This window comes from Neofelis nebulosa, chromosome 1 (assembly GCF_028018385.1).
Source record: "Neofelis nebulosa isolate mNeoNeb1 chromosome 1, mNeoNeb1.pri, whole genome shotgun sequence".
Classification (NCBI taxonomy): Eukaryota; Metazoa; Chordata; class Mammalia; order Carnivora; family Felidae; genus Neofelis; species Neofelis nebulosa.
In genome coordinates this window covers 207,633,065-207,653,634 of record NC_080782.1, presented here as the reverse complement: position 1 = coordinate 207,653,634, position 20,570 = coordinate 207,633,065, and positions in this window count along the sequence as shown.

Sequence of the window (20,570 nt, the reverse complement as noted above, 5' to 3'; positions counted from 1 at the left end):
GTGGTGTTTTAATACTGCTAATGAGTTGCCCCTTGGTTGTACTGCAGATAAAAACTGGTTTCCGGGGCGCCTGGGTGGCTCAGTCGGTTAAGCGTCTGACTTCAGCCAGGTCACGATCTCGCGGTCTGTGAGTTTGAGCCCCGCGTCAGGCTCTGGGCTGATGGCTCGGAGCCTGGAGCCCGTTTCCGATTCTGTGTCTCCCTCTCTCTCCGACCCTTCCCCTTTCATGCTCTGTCTCTCTCTGTCTCAAAAATAAATAAATGTTAAAAAAAAAAAATTAAAAAAAAAAAAACTGGTTCCCTATACACACATATTTCTGCGCTGCAGAAAGCCCAATTTGTGAACGCTTGGCATTAGCACCCAAAGGGAAGTCCATTTCTCCAAGTGTTTAGTCTGCCAGAATGACAGTGATTTGGTCTTTAGAAAAAAGGTGCTTTTGAAAAAGAGAATAGGAAAACTAGTACCGCCCTTAGACCCTGGACCAAGGGGATCTCAGTTCCTTCTTCTCCTTCCCCCTTGGGTTTTGGAGCATCGTCCTCAGGATGTTCTAAGTCAGAATCATTCTGACCCAGACCCTCCTGCGTGGGCCCCGGGCTGCATTGCTCCTCTTTGGGGTGCTCTGCAATCCTCTCCCCTGCCCTCCTGGGGCGGGGGTGGTTAACCAGATGCTCTGAGGAGCTCCCAGATGCACATGGGTGGAGTTGTCCTGTGCCCATTCCTGGATGGTAGCCTGGTGAGCAAATCATTCTTGCCCAAGGTTCAGTGTTTCTTTTAAAGGAATGTGTGGGCCATCGGAAGGGTGCTAACAAGCTGATTTGGGGTAACTCAAATTGTTTATATTGACAGTTGCTTTTTGAAACAAAGTATTTGCCTCCCCTCCCAAAGTACGGGTGGCCCCGTGGGGTGTTACGATAAACGGTAAGGATTAAAATCCTAGCCAGATTTTAAAAACACACACGAAAGTCTCCCTTTCTTCAAAGTTGAGGATCTATCACTTACACAAGAGCTAAGAAGTAAATTAATTCTTAGTAGTGAAATTTCTCGAGAAATTAGATGGTTTACAAATATAGGAAAATATAATCTAGCCCCTCCTGACCAGAACTTCCTTATTAAAACATTGGTTGTAGCACATAGGGCCAAATCTCTTTTGCAGAAGACTTCCTTGTTTAAACCCTGTTGGGAGACAATTGACCCTGTCAGACTCCCCTTAGGCACTGCCCCATATCCTCTCCATCTTGCTTCCTATTGTAGCCATGGCCACTGTGAACCAATCTGCACAAGCTATGACTGATTTTATGCTGACAATATCAATTCTCTCACCTGTCCTGGGTTCCTTGTGCTCCCGTATGGGACATCTATGCCCTTAGGAGTGAGAGGGAGTTAACTCTCAATGGGCAACCCTCAACCAAAAGAGATCCAAGGGAGATCTTAGAGCCAACGGATAAATGTTTCTCCCTGTGATCCTCTGCATGGACAGTTCTGTTCAGCAGAGGGTACCAGCAGGGTAGAGCTCCAGTTGCCCACTGTGGTGACCAACTCAATAATGCACACTTGATTTGCCTTCTCTTCCTGGTTCAACTCTTTCCGGTCCTTCACTCCTGGTCCCTGGCATCACTTTCCAAAATAAACTGCCTGCAAAGCCTAAGTCTCAGGCTTTATTCTCCTGGGAGGAACTTAGGCTAAGAAAACAGAGTTCTAGCACAGGTTACAGTAATTATTCTCCTGCCTCCACATGGCCTCACTACCACAAATTATCTATCATTATGCACATCTAAGTGCAACACAAAGAGCCCTCCACCGGTGCATGTATTTACAAATTTTATCACACTGACGTAAAGACATGTGATTATCCCATTACTTTCTGCTGGAGACTATCGATAATAAAGCAAGACCCATATCTTACGTTCCCTCGGTACTGCTAGCATCCAAGATGTTGTTCTGCATTCACTGGATAGCTCATGGTGTTGGACCACTGGTAACCTGCAGAAAGCAGCCATATAAATAGCTTTATTAACTGCAGACCTAAGTGTGGTCAAGTGAATGAAGGCAAGAAAGCATTTTCCTCTAACATGAATCTTTTGAACAACGAGGTATTCCATTTTATGAGATGTCTAACTGGCTCTGTAAAGATACAGTCATTTATTTATCTTCTCCCCACATACCAAATGTCATTGAAATTGGTATAAAATCACTAACTGCTGTGTTTATATAGAATAAAATGATTGTCAGAATATTCAGAAAATTTCAACGTTCCTAGGATTCTGGGTTTTAGAGAAAACATTTACAGTTATGTCACAGTATAATTTAGATGGCTGAAGCCAGGCTGCCAAAAATATTCAAGTTTCTTTAAGACTTAAGAACATCAAGGATGTATAGAAAAATGCAGAGGTATTTATTAAAAATAAACAGGCAAGTCAGAAACTGAACAACCTCAGTTATACACAGTCACATATACATACTCACACATGATCAATTAGGCCTGCAGCATTTGCATGTGGCAATTTTCCATTGTCCCAAAGGGAGAGTGGGATGATTAAAGTGTTTCTCTCGGACAGGCATCATTGCTCTTTAAAGAGGAGAAAACTCTAGTTAACATCTGGTTGAGATACATTATTGAAATACATTCCAGACCTTGCTTCTTTTGGTTGAACAGCTGGAATTTTTTTTTTTAAATCATTTTGATCCACCTAATCTTCTACTTCTTCTGCTAGAGGAAAAGGAAAACATAGAATGACAAAGAAATATACCCTTTTTATGAGCACCTGTTCTGTTCCAAGCATGCTATGTCATGTTTTGCACATGTTATTTCTAATAGGGTCACTGAGAAATGCACAACTTATAAACTGTATATAAAGGGGTGTAATCAGCCCACTCATGTGCATTTTGTTGTTATACCTTATTTGTTGTAATACCCTCTAGGTAGGTTCTAGTTAGGAAAATAGAAGCCAGAATAGGTATTTCAAGCAGAGGGGATTTCATACAGGAATTACTGACGCAAGAGTTTGAAGTCTGAAAGAGCGGAAAGGAAATGCTGAAGTAGCCCTACTATTAGTAACTGCTGAGAGCAGCTACTGCCCCCAGGCCTGGGAGCACAAAAGAAAGGAGGTCATCAGAACCTCCGAGTTCAGAGGGGGTCCCTTGTCAGCCAGGGCTGGTGTCAGTCCCCTGAGGGGATATAGCCTGTCTGGTGCTGGAGGTGTCGAAAGAACCCAGAGGCTCCTGGAGCAGTGGTGTCTACAAGCCGGAGAACGAAACAGAAATACCTTCCCTTCCTTCTGCTCTCCAATCTCCTGTGCTTCCATTAGAGAATCTAACAGAAGGTAGACGTCAAGGGAGCCTGCAAAATGTAGTTCGTAGAACTCTAGCCTCAGCGTCACAGAGCGGATCCTAGAAAGCTGGCTTTGGAGCTGAAAAACACTATGCAAGTCTTCAATCCGTACCTCTGCAATAATCATTCACTAATACAGTACCTTTATGTTCAACTTTTTGTACAGGGCAGGCAAAATTGACTTTAAGATATTTAAAACCTCTGATAGTTGTTTTATGCCTTGGAGCTTGGGGATCACAAGGACCACAGAGTAATGTTGGGTTCTACCGTTTGTAATACTCGTAAAATATTATGAGATGGAAATATTACACTGATGTTTTATTAATTCATATGCTCACACATTGAAATGCTTCTAAGCATTTTTTCTTTTGCATCTGACTTATGAATCAATGGACATATATAGAAAATTTTAGAAAGCTAGCTGAATTTCTACCAGCTTCAAATCTAAGGTGCTACAGGGCAAGTTAAGCTTTCCAAATTCCACACCTTGAGTAGTTCAAGATTTACTTTCACTAACATCGTTGAAGCCAACTTTCTACAGAACCACAATGCGCTTGTATCTTTAATTGGCTCTAAATTAGTAACACTGAGCAATTCTTCTCAACCTTTTCTATTTGTCACTCAATGGGCTGTTCCCCTAAGACTCCCGGAATATTAATTTTCTTATATTGTACCTTTATACCTAAAGACGTTATATTTATTGTGACTAAGTCAATGTCAAGAGTTAGAAGTGGGAATGCTTTCTTTCTGGTGGGGGAAACTGATGAGCAGAAAAAAAACTTAAAAGTCAGAAAAAACTTTAGTTCAAACTCAGTTATGGTATCTATTATCTATGATATAATCTAGATACAGTATCCTATTTTTAAAGCATGGTTTCTTACTAGTGACATCTTAGTACAGATAATTCTTTGTTGTGAGAAGCTGTCCTGGGCCTTGTATGGTGCTTAGTGCCATCCCTTGCGTGCCACCTCCCCTCTACGTGCCAGAAGACCACTCACATCTGTGACAACCCAAAATGTTTCCAGGCACTGCTAAGTGCCCAGTTGAGAAACACTACTCTGGAATAGTTTCCTTAACTGATTACAATTACTTCACGTGGTCGTTATAAGGTAAGATGAGATGTGGTATGGTCTTAGCATGCACCCAATTGGCAGACTGGTGCCTAATTGGTAAAGTGGGGCGGGGCGTGGGGGTGTGCGTAAGGGCTGCGGGGGGGGGGGGGTGGTTACCTCTCAGAGGAAATTAAAATGTTTCCGGCTATGGGGCCTTGCTGCCCAAAACGTGGTCAACACCGCTTGGGGTCTTTAACCCTGTATTTAAAATCTGGATAGGGGCGCCTGGGTGGTTCAGCCGCTTGAGTGTCTGACTTCGGCTCAGGTCATGATCTCACGTTTGGTGAGCTGGAGCGTCCAGTCCCTAGTCCGGCTCTGCGCTGATGGCTCAGAGCCTGGAGCCTGCTTCGGATTCTGCGTCTCCCACTCTCTTTGCCCTTCCCCTACTTCTGTTCTGTCTCTCAAAAATAAATAAATGTAAAAAAAACTTTTTTTAAATAATAAAAAAATAAAATAAAAAATAAAATCTGGATATTTTGTTCATCATGGATTTTTTGGGGGGGTATTGATTTGTATTTTCCAAAATATTGCATTAAATATTATCAATATTGCATTAATTATTTATATAAATATTTTTCTATTAATATTTAATTGCTAATAAGCATTAATTTTAATATATTAAAATAAATATTACATTTCAAATATCGCATTAAATATGATAAATATTTCATTAGAATACTATTTACCTTGAATGTTGAGTTTTTTGTAGCCCCCTTAAATTTCGAGCCTAATCCCCGCCCAGATAAATGCAGGCCCAGGGCAGGCTTACCAAATTAGAATTACATTTTAACAAGATCCCCAGGTGATTCGGCGGCATGAAAGTCCAAGACGCACTGCGGTAGTTGCCCCAAGACGCGGCAGTGGGGGCGGACGTACCAGGCGGGCGTTGGGGGGGCCCCGCAAGGCCTGGGAGGACAGCATCCAGCGCTTTTCAGATGTGGGTGGGATGTGGGATAGCGGCTGGCGGGGGTGGGGAGGCGAGGGAGCTGTTTTCACGCGGGTTTGGCGAGACCCTGCTCTTTGGATGCCTAGCTGAGAAAGGGTGAAACAAAGTGAGGAAGAGAGGCAATGCCTCCTCTCCTGGGGCAAACGCGGTGAAGCGTCCATGGGAAGGCAGGGACTGCGACGGTCCTCGGCACAGAGGAGCTTCCAGCTCCGAGGTCCGGGGGAGCGCGCCTTCTCAGGGAGGACGCTGGCGCCCTCCAGCGGATCTGTAGGGCGCGGCGCGCGTGCGCCAGGGCCGGGGCGCAGCACGTGCCGGCCGCTGGGTGAAGGCGCAGAGAGGAACCATGCGTGGCTGGGGTTTTCAGGGGGAGGGCGGCCGTCAGTGAAGATGTCAGTCATTCAGAAGACCGCACGAGCAGCCATCAGCTGGGAGGAGGCAAGGAAACTTAGGTTACACAGCTGCATCCATTAAATTGATTTTGATTTGAAATTTTGAGGGTCTGTTCTGTCCCAAGCAGCGAGGGGGTGAGTGCACAGTGGTGAATGCGTGTGGTTACCCTTCGACAATATTAATTACATAAATGCATGAATCCTGAGTTTGAACACTTGACTTGGGCCACGTCAACAGTTTTCTGTGCCATGAGTGCCTTACCGGACCCAGAAATTGTTGTTGCCTGTTACAGACCTAGGCCAGTGATTCTTAAATCTGTGACACTGCTATTCTGAAGAATAGGCACATTTTTATGTGTGCCCAAATTGCGTGACCATTGACACATCTCACACGTGTGTGCACTAGCCTGTTAAGGAGTATGTGGAGTTGCTGTTGTGCTTAATAAAATACAAACTCACTGAAAATTTTATTAAGTATACTTTATGTCGTTCTGCATTTTCTCCTTTAAGGTGTAGCAAATGGAGGGCGCCTGGGTGGCTCAGTCAGGTGAGCAACTGACTTCGGCTCAGGTCATGATCTCCCTGTTTGTGAGTTCGAAACCTGCCCCTGCATGGGGCTCTGTGCTGACAGCTCAGAGCCTGGAGCCTGCTTCGGATTCTGTGTCTCATTGTCTCTCTGCCCGTCCCCCACTTGTGCTCTGTCTCTGTGTCTCAAAAATAAATAATTGTAAAAAAAAATTTTTTTTAAGATGCACCAAATGGATAATTAATTCTACATGGGAATGTGTGTGTGTGTGTGTGTGTGTGTGTGTGTGTGTGTGTTTGTGAAATATTTTTTTTTTGTTTCTTAGGTCATCTTTCATAGTTAAAATAGTTTGCTTCCCTGTAGTTCACTTTTTATCTGCCAAGTAAAAATGGCAAAGATTGAACCAGAGCACAAGAGTCTGGAGCACAAAATTTTGATAACTGCTTCTAACGCTGCATATTCTTAACCATCAGGGCTGAACTTTAATTTCTTACAATCACGTATGTTAAAAGTAGAATATGTGTATGTATTTATTTTTCAAGGGAAACTTAGGCTTAAAAAGTTGAAAATCCTATATTGTGGACTATACCTTTAAATAACGACATTTAGCAGTTGGGGACACTAAGAAATTAGAGTCGTGCCCAGATGATGACAAAAATGACAGCGTTAAAAGCAGTTATCACAATTTTGTGCTCCAGACTCTCCCGTCCTCAAGCTCAATCCTCTGGCCGCTCTCACTCAGCAGACGAAAAGTAAACTCTAAGAAAGCAAACTATTTTAACTATGAAAGGTGACCTAAAGAAAAATCATTTCGAGACCAAGTTGGTTGCAGCAAAATTCATTAGCCTCCTCCAGGATGAAAGCTGGTGTCTGGGTGACATTCCAAGGTTACTAATGCTTGTCAGCCCCACAGCTTGCAGACTGTACATGATGGGGAATCTTTGGGGTTTGGCATCAAAGGAGAAAGGATGTAAAAATGGCCCTGATGGATGTTCTGAGGTTGTTTGATCTAAATCCAGAGAAAATAGCAGCTATCACAGCTGATGGAGTACCGCTATGACTGGGAAGATGAATAGTACGCAGAAAAAAAATTAAAGTCAGAAAAGCTTGTGCCAGACATTTTATCATATCTTTTTATTTTATTTTTTACAAACCAAGCTTGACAACTTGGAAATCCCTTTGTGCAGTTTATAAAATAATGAATTCTAAATGAAGGCCTGGATTCACCAACAGACCAAGCGATTTTGTAAACAATTTCTGTTCCCCAATATGGCTCCCTGTCATTGCATTTTCAAGTCAGATCACTTCCATGCAGTGGAACAGTAATACATATGATGCATATCTTTGAAGCGTTCGCTATCAGACATGGTAGGATGCCAGTTACTCGATGTCCCAATGACAAGAAAGGTATCCTGTGTTATATTTCCACTTCTGATTTATACTCACCGAAGAGTCAACTGAAAGACAAAAGTGCTATGGGATAATTTGTATTCTTGTATCATTTCTGCTGTGTTCAGGGGCGTTCATTCTCTGATTTTATTACCATGGCTGTTTCTTACTTTCCAGCTCCCTTTAAACACGCACAAACACAAATGTGCGTGTGCGTGTGAACGTGCGTGCACACACAGGCACAGACACAAAGTCACACACAAGTCTTCAAAGTTGCAATTAATCGTGTTCTTTGAAAGTGTTATCCTCCTGTTAATGCCTGTCCTTCCATCAGATTCCACGCTCCCGGAGAACAAGCACTGAGTATATTATGCCCTTTGTGTTCTCCCCACACAGTGAGTGTTCAATAAATACTATTGACTGACTGACACGTCTCCCTCTTTTTCTCTTTGTCTCTGACACCTCTGCTTTCTTTCAGAAATAGTATTTTTTAAGTGGCAATATTTTCCCACTCTGGACTTATAAAAAGCTCTTCTAGGCCTCTAACTTTTTCTTTATGTAAGATTCTCAACAATAGACAAAATACAGGTGGAAGAAAACCGATAATCTACAACCTCTTAACAATAAATCTGTTTTTAATTGGAGTGTGACAAGTATCTCACAGAATGGAAGCTTTTTTCCCCAAGAACAATGCTAGCGTGAACATCTTTGCTGAAGTGGCCATTAAAAAATAATAATACCTCCTGCCTGTCCTACCCACTCCAACTACTCCTGAATTCAAGGCAGGTATTAATGGACAGCCCCAGCTTTATTTTTCTTTTGCTACACAATGGGTCAGAGACACCGTCTATATTCAGGGTCTCTGTTGTTCTCTCACAGAACTCAAATAGCGGTTTGTTCTCCTTTTCAAGTAGACGCCTAAACCACAATTATTTTTTTAACCTTACCTTAGGAAAAGTCTTGGTAGTTCAGTGATATCCAGAAATATGGACTTTTCAGGAGACATGAAAGTGTACCCTCCATCAACCTGAGCATTGTTTGATCTCAGAGGCAAGGTAATAATGTGCCTTTATTACTGTTTGCTTTCTCTATTACAGCCATTATGGATTGTACAGTTGTGGCGGATGATTGTTACAGGGAGATTGCTCTCATGTCACATCCTCCCTCTCATGTCAGCCTCCTGGAAAAGGTGCAGGTGAGAAAAATCTCAACCCAATGTGGCATCTGTTCTTCACAGTCTGTCTCCACACTCACGGCAATTACAGTACAAAGCAACGTTTCTCTTTGGTGCCATTTCACTATCCTGTTTCTTTTCTTCTAATCCTCGTTGAAAGCCTCTTGGAAAACAAGAATAGTCAGAAAAAGGGTAGGCCGGAATAAAAGTCATTAAGATTAGCATAAGATACCAATGTTTCTGGTCATTACCTACTTTGTTCACCTGCTGACAGGTGTCTGCTTTGTTGTTGTTGTTGACGCAGTATCTGTAACACCCAACACAGTGCAACTACCAGAATTTTAGGCTCTTATTCCTCGATCAGAACACCTGGGGGCAAGAATTCTAACACAAATTCTTTATTTAGGAGGTGATCCCAGGAAACCAGTGGAGATGGTGGTAGCCAACTTCGGAAGACTGGTACTTTCTGTAGTGATAGGGAAAGGGGGGCAACAGGTGTTCGCAGTGGGATGGCTCCATGTTCTGCATGGTGCTAAGTGTATGTTCCTGTGCTTGGAAGCAGAGTCACTTGTGGGAAGATGTAGTTCAAAGAAAGGCAGTATGGGCAAAAGGTGCCTGTGGCCCCAGCTTACTACCCAGGTCTCCGCCCCCAGTCGAGAAGGCACCTGTGGAGGAGCATGGCTGCCTGGACCCAGCTGCGTCAGGAGCAGCAGGTCCAGGGTGTGGAGCCAGAGCAGACACAGCCGAAGGGGGTTATGAGAGAGTCTCAAAACTTGTCTCCTCACTTTTGAACCACCATTGGACTCTTACATTGCTCCCTAAAAGCATCCTTAGACTGTTCTAGGACCAGAAGACAATAATACAAGGTAGTAGCTATGGCACATTTACCAGGCTCCGACCTGAAAGGTAGCTCCATTTTACAGAGGAAAGCTAAAGCCCAGAGATTGAGTAACCTGCCCAATGCCACACAGCTGGTAGGTGGCAGAGCCAGGACTTGAAATCCAGCAGCCTTCCTCCAGAGTTTATTCTTGTGACCCCTGCACACAGTGTCACGGACAAACGACACCTGTTTACACCTGTGCCATCTTCACTTCTTGCCTTTGGCCCAGAATACAAGAAGAAATGGTGGTGCGGTGTCTTGGGAATTATATAGTTTCTCCCACGGAGATTCTTGGAATGAGGACTCGTGCCTGGAGCCATCAGTGTACACTCTCTTACCTGTTCTGTATTATTAATTTCTATAAGTAAAACACGATTTACCAAAGGAAGCAGACCCGGAGCAGTATTCTTAGCTGATGGCAGAGGGCCCCATGCTTGGGACTATAAACTCTTCATTGATTCATCTCCTACCTCTTGTGTAACTTTATATTCTCCTTCTCCACGTTAACATACGTGTTTTCCCCATCCAAAGTATCCGAGTCAAGAAGTTGAAACCATCCCTCTTTCCAAGGCAATGACTATAATACTTAAGGGAACTCCAGCCATCATAACCCTTTGATATTTCCGTCGGGAAAATATGCTGGGCAAGGTAATTATTCAGGTAAATTTTTCCTCCCAGGAGGACAGGCAGTTATTTTGACAGCTTATTTCACCGTTACAGATAAAGTTTACATTGTCAATTAATGGGAATACACCAGGTAATAGTCATGAGTTCTCGGGGGATAATCTGGAAGCCATTTCCAAATGTCCTTTATGGAAGCATATGGTCCTATCCTCCACTTCATCACCGGGTCAATCAGCAGTTGCTCTTTAATATGGTATGTTCTTCATGCACCAGTGCAATTTCCAAGCTCCATCACATTTGCTTTTTCCCCCATGGTGCTCGAAAGTTGCTTAAGCCGCTGATTATTGCCTTGCCATGAGCGCTGATTGCTCTTCTGGATAGTAGACATTCCGATGTCATCTTTAATTTGCGATATTAATATTGAACCCCATCACCGTTCAGTGGTTTTAGTGAAGTATTTACATATAGACTAGCAAAGTGTTTGAGCAGCGCACTGAAAACTGTCCGTTCCTAATTGGAACCGTAAAGTTTACCACAGCATCTGCATGACATGGATATGATTTCTGGTTATAAAGCGGCCTCGGAGGTTTGCTTTCAAAAACAAATGGGACGTGTTTTCGCAGCTCTGTATTTCCTCGCCCGCTCAGACCGTTAATGATCAGTGCTGACAGTGCTCCGAGAACTGTTTTTTACAACCTCACACACTTTGAAGAGAGATTAAACTCTCTCAAAGAGTTTTTGCTGGGAATCACATTTAAAATTAATGAACTAATTAGTTAAGAACTGTATTACTTTACTATGGAAAGGGAAGCCCAGCACCATAATGACAGTATGAAATGCACGAAATGTCCTTTTATTTTATGACATTCGAGGAAGGTGGACTTGTTAAGGAACATTTGGACTGCTGTTCTTAATTATCTGATTTAAGGATCACCTCACCCTGTGAGAAGGATGGATATCCATCGGTCTTTGAGAGATTCAAAAGGAAGAAAGAGAGACGAACAGAAAAGGGAACATCTTCCTAGTTGTGTTGTTAGATGACCTTGTGACCCAGTATGTTTAAATTGCTTACTTCCTATAACTCTATAAACTTCTGTGTTTTCATTTGCTGGATTAGATTGAAGTGTCAACTATATTTGATGAATGGCATTGGTAATATATGTTCATGTTCGTCTTTGCTCTTTCTGCTTTTATTTATATAGAGTCAGTATAATTTATTTCTCCTGAAAAAGCTTTCAGCAAAAAAGATTTTTTAAAGTACAAATACTTTTTAACAGGGCTCTGGGGTTTGTGATGATCAAATCACTCATCTTTCCTTCTTTCTAGCTTTTTTTTTTTTTTTTGGCCTGATTGCTTTTCTTTTAAATCTAGCAACTGAAAAAGAATAGAGGAGAGACAGCTCAGTGGTTGCATCTAAGCACATAAGTGGTTGCATAAAATGCTAGTCTTGTAGACAAGCCTTTAGCTTGGTCCATGTGTATATTAGCATAATGATATCAAGAATTGTGCAATTATCTGGATAATGTCACGTAAAAATACTGGTCTGCAACCTTTCCTATTCAAACACTTTATTCTCTCGTATAGCAGGCCAAGCATAAGACTGCAGATTTACTGCAGTTCTCACTGACTGAGAGGAGTCTGTTCTTTCTTTCCTTCTGTTGGGAAGGAATCCCTGGTAATGTTGAGGTTAAAATGGAGCATGTTAATTGTATACTCAGCTACTCACGGTGGATTTTTATTTAGATCAAAATGTTATGTTTAGGTTGATAGGCATGCCTATCTCTGTCAAAGCTCTCTGAGGGTTAATATATAAAAGGGGAGTGGGAAGAGGAAGAAAAAGGAGGGAAATCACAAAGTCAGCCTAGTCAGAATCTGAAAACTACCTACCACAATACTAGCTAGGAAATTGGAGGACTATAAAAGTTGGGAAAAATACAATAAACACAAAACTGGATTTGGGGAGTCACTGGTTGTTTGCCTGCCTGCCTGACTCCCTCCCTCCCTCCCTTCCTTCCTTCCTTCCTTCCTTCTTTCCTTTCTTCCTTCCTCCCTCCCTTCCTTCCTTCTTTCCTCCCTCCCTTCCTGCCTCCCTTTCTTCCTTCCTCCCTCCCTTCCTTCTTTCCTTCCTTCCTCCCTCCCTTCCTTCTTTCCTTCTTTCCTTCCTCTCTTCCTTCCTCCCTCCCTGCCTTCCTTCTTTCCTTCCTCCCTTCCTCCCTTCCTTCCTTCCTCCCTCCCTTCCTTCCTTAAAAATATCCTGTCCTTATCCTGCACTGCATCTTTCCTTCATTTCTCTTTTTATTCTTTTTGCCATCCAAGAATTTCTCCTGTTAATTGAAATCCAGGGTCTTTTTATTGTTTATTGAGAGGCTGTTGAAACAAATGATAGATGTGATAAAATGCCCAAGTTGAACCAATTCAATCACAGAAATAATAACATGCATATAACTGTATTTCTGCTTCACATATCCATTTGTCTCTGATCCACAGTCATGGTGATTACCACAGCACGCTAGCCTGGGGTCAGCACAACCTGTGTTCTCAGTGCCCGGGGCTCAGATCCTGACTTCTCTGGGACTCTATAAAAGAAAAAAGGATGATGTGCATGCTTTGGGAAGACACTGGACACATTTGTTCTGACACCAGAGAGTCAAAGACGCTGAACACTAAAAAAAAAATGAAGAGAACATAAGAGTAGCAAATTACAATCGTGCATGACTGAATGCCAGATATAAGCTCATGAATTTTTAAATTTTTTTTTTTTTCAACGTTTTTTATTTATTTTTGGGACAGAGAGAGACAGAGCATGAACAGGGGAGGTGCAGAGAGAGGGAGACACAGAATCGGAAACAGGCTCCAGGCTCCGAGCCATCGGCCCAGAGCCTGACGCGGGGCTCAAACTCACGGACCGCGAGATCGTGACCTGGCTGAAGTCGGATGCTTAACCGACTGCGCCACCCAGGCGCCCCATGAATTTTTAAAAAATAGAAATAAGCCAGATTTTATTTCTCATGTACATGTGGATAAAGTAGAATCAATAGATTTTAATTGTTATAGTACGGAAAACACACAGATGACTTGGAGAGTGAAATCCACATTAGCCAGAATGGAAGAATGTGTTCATGTTTGTTTCTTTTTAATGCAAAGTTTTCCAAATTATGTGATTAATATGCTAAATAAATTGGATCAAATTCTACTTTTGTTGATTCTTGTATAACACTCTTGGCTGTCGGTTGCTGTCATTCCTGTTCATTTGGAAAAAAAATATGTTAACATATGGGATGACATAAAAATAAAGTTAATTTTAAATAACTAGGTATTTATATAGCCACACAATCATTTGAAGGGGCTTAAAAATTATACTTATATAAAAATGTTTATGACTTTGGCTCTGGACTGAACACGATTAGATTATGACCCCCAGATGTCTAGCAGACATCTCGCATTTAACACAATCTAAACTCGACTCTTCACAGTCCATCTCCCAGTAACTGCTGCCGCTGTAGTTTTTCCCACTGTACTCGTTCAGTCGGCATTCAGACCAAACATTTCAGTCTTCCTTACCCCCACCCCGATTCTCTTACATCTCATGTCCAACCTTTCAGCAAACCTATTCATCCTACCCTCTCACTTATACCTCAAATCTGACCACTCCTCCTCATCTCCACCACTATCACCTGCCCTGTCCCCTCAATTCCTCTGAATTAATAATTGTCTAACTGGGTCCTGCTGCTTCTACCCCTTGCTCCTACAAAGCCTCTTCTCAATACAGCAGTCAGAGTGATTCTCTACAAATGTAAGTCAGAGCTTGGTCCTCTTCTGCTCAAAACCCTCCGATGGCTCCATTGCCACTTCAACTAAAAGACAAAGCTCTTTTTTTTTTTTTAAAGAAAGTCGGACTGCCTTGTGCAGCGCCTCATTTGGCTGTGTCTGGAGTCTTGGAAGCTTGACTACCCTACGTTCTCCTACAAATGGACCTTGAGAGCTTGTTTGGAGGTTCTAGCAGGGGAGCACAGCTGCTCGTATACCCTTGACCAAAGAACGGTCCTCCTCTATCGGGGAAGGTCATCCTCTTCGGCCCAGCGTGCAGCTTCAGTAGGGATGCACATGGAGTGGTGAGGGAGGAAGGGGACACTTGCCTAGCCAACCAGACCAGCCGAATCAACCCTAGAGATCAACGGAGTGACAGGTGTCGCAGCCAGATCACCCTCACATCCAAAGACAAAGATTTACCATGCCCTATATGATATGGCTCCCATTACTGGTTTGACTTCTCCTCCTGTTATGCTCCCGTTTGCTCTATTTGTGCCGCCTTGATATTTTTATTGTTTCCTCTTCCTGAAAGTTCTTTTTCCGGATATTCTCATGGAGTACTCCATTGTCTTAAGATGTTTGATCAAAGGTCAAATATCAGTGAAGCCTTCTTATTCACCTTATTTACAATTGCATACCGTATCTGCCATCCCTCCCTGTCATTCTTTCCCATGTATTTTTCTTCATAAGACACACACATACATACATGCATAGAAAATGTTAGATCTATGTTAGATAGTAATACTATGGTAGATAGCAATATTTTATGTACATATATAATGCTAACATAATGTATATTCACTACTTGTGTGAATGCGTGTGCTCATACACACACACACACACACACACACACACACAGTTTGTTAAGTGTCTGTCTTTCTCTACCAGAATGTCAACTCTGTGAGGACAGAGATTTGGGGATGTCCTGCTTACCATACAAGCGGTATTATTCCTTGCGCCCGGAATAATACCTGGCACACAGTAGAGGCTCAATAAATATTAAATGAATGAATAAACTAATCAATGACATTATATAGCTTATTTATTTCTTGAAAAATATTATAAGCCGTACCAAACTTCTTTTTATTGGCTAAACACTGTTAAATTGCTGTTATTTTGTTTTGATCTACCCAAATGTCTGTGGTTAATATTATGTGTACATTTCCCTTCCATTTCTTGTGTTTTTTCCCCCTTCTGTCTTCTCACAGCTAATATCTTCTCTGGTTTGTATTCCTCACACTCACCCAACACTTCTCACTGCCACCATCACAGTGAAGAACTGGCTTGGCCAGTAGATTTCACAACACTCTTTCATTGCTTTATCCATAACTCATCTGGCATCTTTCCCACATCAGCCACACATGGTAACTAAGCAGTAGAGATATTGTGGGAATCAGCTGCATATGGAGATGAGAACACTTACCTCTCCTATTAATCTCTCTTGCATATTTCTGGAGACTCGGGATCAGTGTCCAAACTGGCCAAAGCGCCTAGACAGCTGACAAGCATGGTTATTATGCTTTCCTCTACATACCTTTGATGAATTGCCCATGTGGAACAGGTGATCCAAGCAACTGTATAATGATTTCAAGTGGAATGAGCGCAAGGAGGATAGGCCAAATTTTAAAAGTTAAAGACACAGTTAGACTCTAACAAGGCCTTGTCTTAGTCTGGTGGGAAATTAGAGAAAGGGTTGGTCATTGTGGGGCTGCATTACTGATCAGTGGGGATTACATGGGAGCAAAACTGGTCTGCATTACCCAGTTGAGAGGATTCTTTCTAGTCAGGCTTTGGGTAGATGCATGAGCCAGTGAGACCTGGGCCTGGGCTTGTTTTGTCTAGCTGGCAGGGATGGGGAAGAAAGGTATATAAATAGAGAAGGTAAAAGGACTGGCAGGTTGGCCTTCCTTCTCTCCTTGACCCTGGAGAGGGATGCCAGTTCCTGGGCCAAACCACGGGCCCACTTCAGGTATGAGTCATAAATTGTATGCCCAACTTGGGCCCAGCTGCACCATAGCCTCATAGCCTCATAAACCATGGGCTTTGTGAGCTTTGTTTCCCCACATACAACAAATATCCAAAAGTCCTAATACATTTATGCCCCAACACTGTACCTGCATAGACTGGACCTAGTCTTCATTCCTCCTCTATTACTACCTTTAAACAGTAGGTAAAGAAGAAATCTGGAAGAAGGATAGAAAGGGAAGCACTTCCTCTGCTAATAATGTAGATCATCTTTTTCTGATAGGTCATTGGAAACAGATTGAGACAAATTTGTATGCAGAAGGATCTTTTTGTTTTGGTTGATTTTCAAAAATCTTTTATAGCAGACTCATAAGAAGTTGCAAGAGTTCCTATGTATCTCCTACCCAGCTTTCACCAACAATAGCCTCTTATGTAACTATAATATACTGTTAAAATCATGAAATTGACACTGATACACTACTAAGAACAGACAGAAGGATGTTCTTTTACAATAACAAAGGAAAAATGTCTTAGATTACATTTATTTTCACCTAGGATAAAACAAAGTGACTCACAGTAGCAGCCTCTTTTGTGCATTTTCCTCTCCTATTGACGAGCTACAATTATTAATAGTTGGATGGTTGGAAGGTGAGTTAGTAAATGTGCTTAAATCCAATCATGCCATCCCATTTTGCCTGTCCTTGGGTATTCACGTTTGATTGGTTCCTGGGCCTTTGCTGATCTCTGAGATGCATAATTTTCAACTCAATGATCACTATCAAACCGCAGATTCTCAGTGCTCTGACACATGTAGGAGGAGCTCCATCAACAGCCTTTCATGGGCTGGTTGTTAGTAAGAAGACAAGCTGTGCTCTGGGTAATAGAACCTCTATTTCTTTGAAACAGTCGTGGCTATTTCCAGGGCATCGTACAGCTTCATCATTTCTTTTCCCCTGGCCATACATCTAGGGCTTTATTATTGTGGTGTATACAACCCACAAATTTGATTTTCCATCTGGATTGGCTATGGATAAGAGTAGGTGATAAAATTGTGCTTTCAATATCAGTTAGGCTTAGCAGACATCTATTCTCCTGTCTTCTTTATATATGTATGGTATTTACACCTACTAGTTTCATACATTCCAGCCCCAGGAATCCAAAATCCTTCTTGACCAGCTGTTTTGAACAACACTTCTGGGACTTAATGAAGATTAATCAAAGATTAAAGGGGGCTCCCGTATAGAATTGGCAGCAGACTTCCTTCCTAGAGATTCCACCAACATGTTTGCCTAAAATGTAGCAATAAACCAATGCAACTATTTTGGATTCACCTAGAGGAATTGTCCGAAAGTAAGACAATTATTTCACCAGATGCTGTGATATTATGGGTCTTACTTCACTGTGGTTTATGTTAAGTGGACTGAAGCATTGATCACATTTGTAAGTCTACATCTAACTGTTGATATTTGAAAAAAAAAATTCATGATAGAGAGGATAGAGAGTTAAGATGGCAGAGTTGTAGGGGGACCCTAGACTTGCCTCATTCCTTGAACACAGCCAGATTAACATCAAATCATTTTGAACATCTAGGAAATTGATCTGAGGATTAAGAGAACAATCTGCACAATTAGAGGGAGAGAATGTGGCAGGTATGAGGTGAGGAGACATGAATTGGAGGAGAGAAAAGCCAAAGAGCTGCAGAGGGAAGGGACCCTTTTTTGCAAAAAGAGGAGAAAGAGAGAAAGAGAGAGGGGGAAAGAGGAACTGACTATTGCAGGTTTTTAAAAGCAGGGGAGCTCAAATTCTGAGTCTTAGAAGTCTGCACCATTTGCCGGAGTTGAGCTGGGAAAGTGGCAGTGTTCCTGTGGAGGAGGAGGGCAGAGGTCTAGGAGTGGAGTGGACTGTTTGATAGAGATCTCCTGGGTTGCACTGGGAGAGAACTTTCCACTTCCTGGAGTATATTTGGAAGAGGGTATATTGCCTCTCCAAAGACAAAAGTCCTGGTGGGTGCCATTTAGTGGCCGTTCATTAGCAAGGGACAGAAGCTTGTGCAGAGGGCAGATAACCTGGTTGCTGCTTTTTGCTGTGCTTCACCATAAGCTCTAAGCACCTGATCAGCCATGCGACTGCTTTTCTTGGACAAAATGGCACCAGACACAACATAGTGAGGCTCTCCGGAGGAAGAGGGGAGCAAGTTTGTGCCATACTGGCTCCTTTAAGATTTGGAGTTTTGAATCCCAGCTGCATGCCAGAGATAAAACACAGGAAACTGTAGTGCTGGGCATGTTGATGGCCCAGGCACAGACAGATGAGGGCAGGGATCTGATGGAAGTCTGAGACACAAGAGGGGAGATTGTTCGCTTTTCTGTGAGGGCTTCCTGAACAGTGGCAGGCATGAGCTCCCCTCTCCAGTGAGGAGAGAGCAAGGAGATGCCATCTTCCCCACCGCTCCCCACACTGGCATGGTCAGACTTCAGTGAGCAACACAGTGCCCCCAGTGGAGTCTGGGCTGCCTAAGCCAAACCCCACTCTCCTGCACTCTACAAGGGCATCTTTGTAAGGGCAGGTCTGATTGTTAACACACTTAGCAGAGACCAGCCCAGGCGCCCCACATGCACCAAATCTACTGATCATAGAGTGCTCCAAAGTGTCAGCTTTAGTTCTGGTGGAAATAGGACCAGACTTTCTTTCTTTCTCTTTCTTTCTTTCTTTCTTTCTTTCTTTCTTTCTTTCTTTCTTTCTTTCTTTCTTTCTTCTTCTTTCTTTCTCTCTCTCTCTCTCTTTCTTTCTTTCTTTCTTTCTTTCTTTCTTATCAGGCTTATAGTTTTTTGTTTGTTTGTTTTTTCGTTTCCTTTTCTCTTTTTTTTGGATCAGGCTTCTTCCCCCCTCCCCCCCTTCTTTCTTATTCTTTGAAATCAGGTTTATAGTTTTTCATTTGTTTGCCTGTTTGGGTTTTTGCTTTCTTTTGTTTTTGGTTCACTTTCTTTTTCTCATTTTTTGGATCAGGTTTTTTTGGTTTGTTTTTGGTTTTTTAATCAAACTTATTTTAGCAAACAAATCAAATCACCCCCTACTTAAAGGTCCAAACACTTGCCACTGCAAGCAAGGAGGAACTCTGCAGAGGACTGACTTGGTGGGAAAAACAGCCATATCACAACAACAGAGTGCACACAGCATACAGCAGAAACACTCTCTGAAGTGGTAGGCCCTGGACAGTGTAGGACCCATTCTTAATATAACATTACTCTCAGGAGTAGGAAATATAACAAACTTTAGTAATATTAGTAATATGCAAAAGACAGAAACCTAAACAAAATGACAAGACAGAGGAATTCTCACCAAAAGAAAAATCAATAAGAAATCACAGTCAGGGATTTACTAAAAAAAGAAATAAAAAGAAATAAGCAATATATCTAAACAAGAATTTAGAACAACCGTCATAAGAATGGGCTGGAAAGAAGCATAGAAGACACCAGAGAAGATCTTGCTGCAGAGATAAAAGACCTAAAAAGTAGGCTAAAATAAAAAATGCTATAACTCAGATGCAAAACTGGCTGGCTGTAAAGACTACAAGGATGGAAAAAAGCAAAGGATTGAATAAGTTATATAGAAACTAAAATTATGGAAAATAAGGAACCTGAAAATAAGAGGGAAAGAAAACTATTAGATCACAAATATAGACAGGAAATTCAGCGATTCCATAAAGTGTAATAATATCCGTATCATTAAGAGTCCCAGAAAAAGGAGAGCAGGAAAAGATGGAAGAAGATTTATTTGAACAAATTGTAGCTGAGAACTTCCCTAATCTGGGGAAGGAAGCAGGCATTCAGGTCTGAGAGGCACAGGGAACTCCCCTCAAAATCAACAAAAACAGGTCAGCACCAAGACATATCATAGTGAAACTTGCAAAAATACAAAGATAAAGAGAGAATTCTGAAAGCAGTTAGGAACAAAAGGTCCCTAACCTACAAGGGTAGATGCATAAGGTTAGCAGCAGACCTGTCCACAGAAACCTGGCAGGCCAGAAGGGAGTGGCATGATATATTCAACATGCTAAATGCGAAAAATGTGCAGCTAAGAATACTTTATCCAGCAAGGATGTCATTCAGAGTAGAAGGAGAGACCAAGAATTTCTAAGACAAGCAAAAACTAAAGGCGTTTGTGAACACTAAACCACCTCTGCAAGAAATATTAAAGGGGACCCTTTGAGTGGGAGAGACCAAAAGCAGCAAAGGCTAGAAAGGAACAGACAATCCACAGGACCAGCAACTATACAGGTAATATAATGGCACCAAATTCATATCTATCTATCTACCTATCTATCAATAATTACTCTGAATGTAAATGAACTAAATGCTCCAATTAGAAGACATAGGGTATCAGGATGGGAAAAACAAAAAACAAAAAACAAGACTCCAACATAGTAC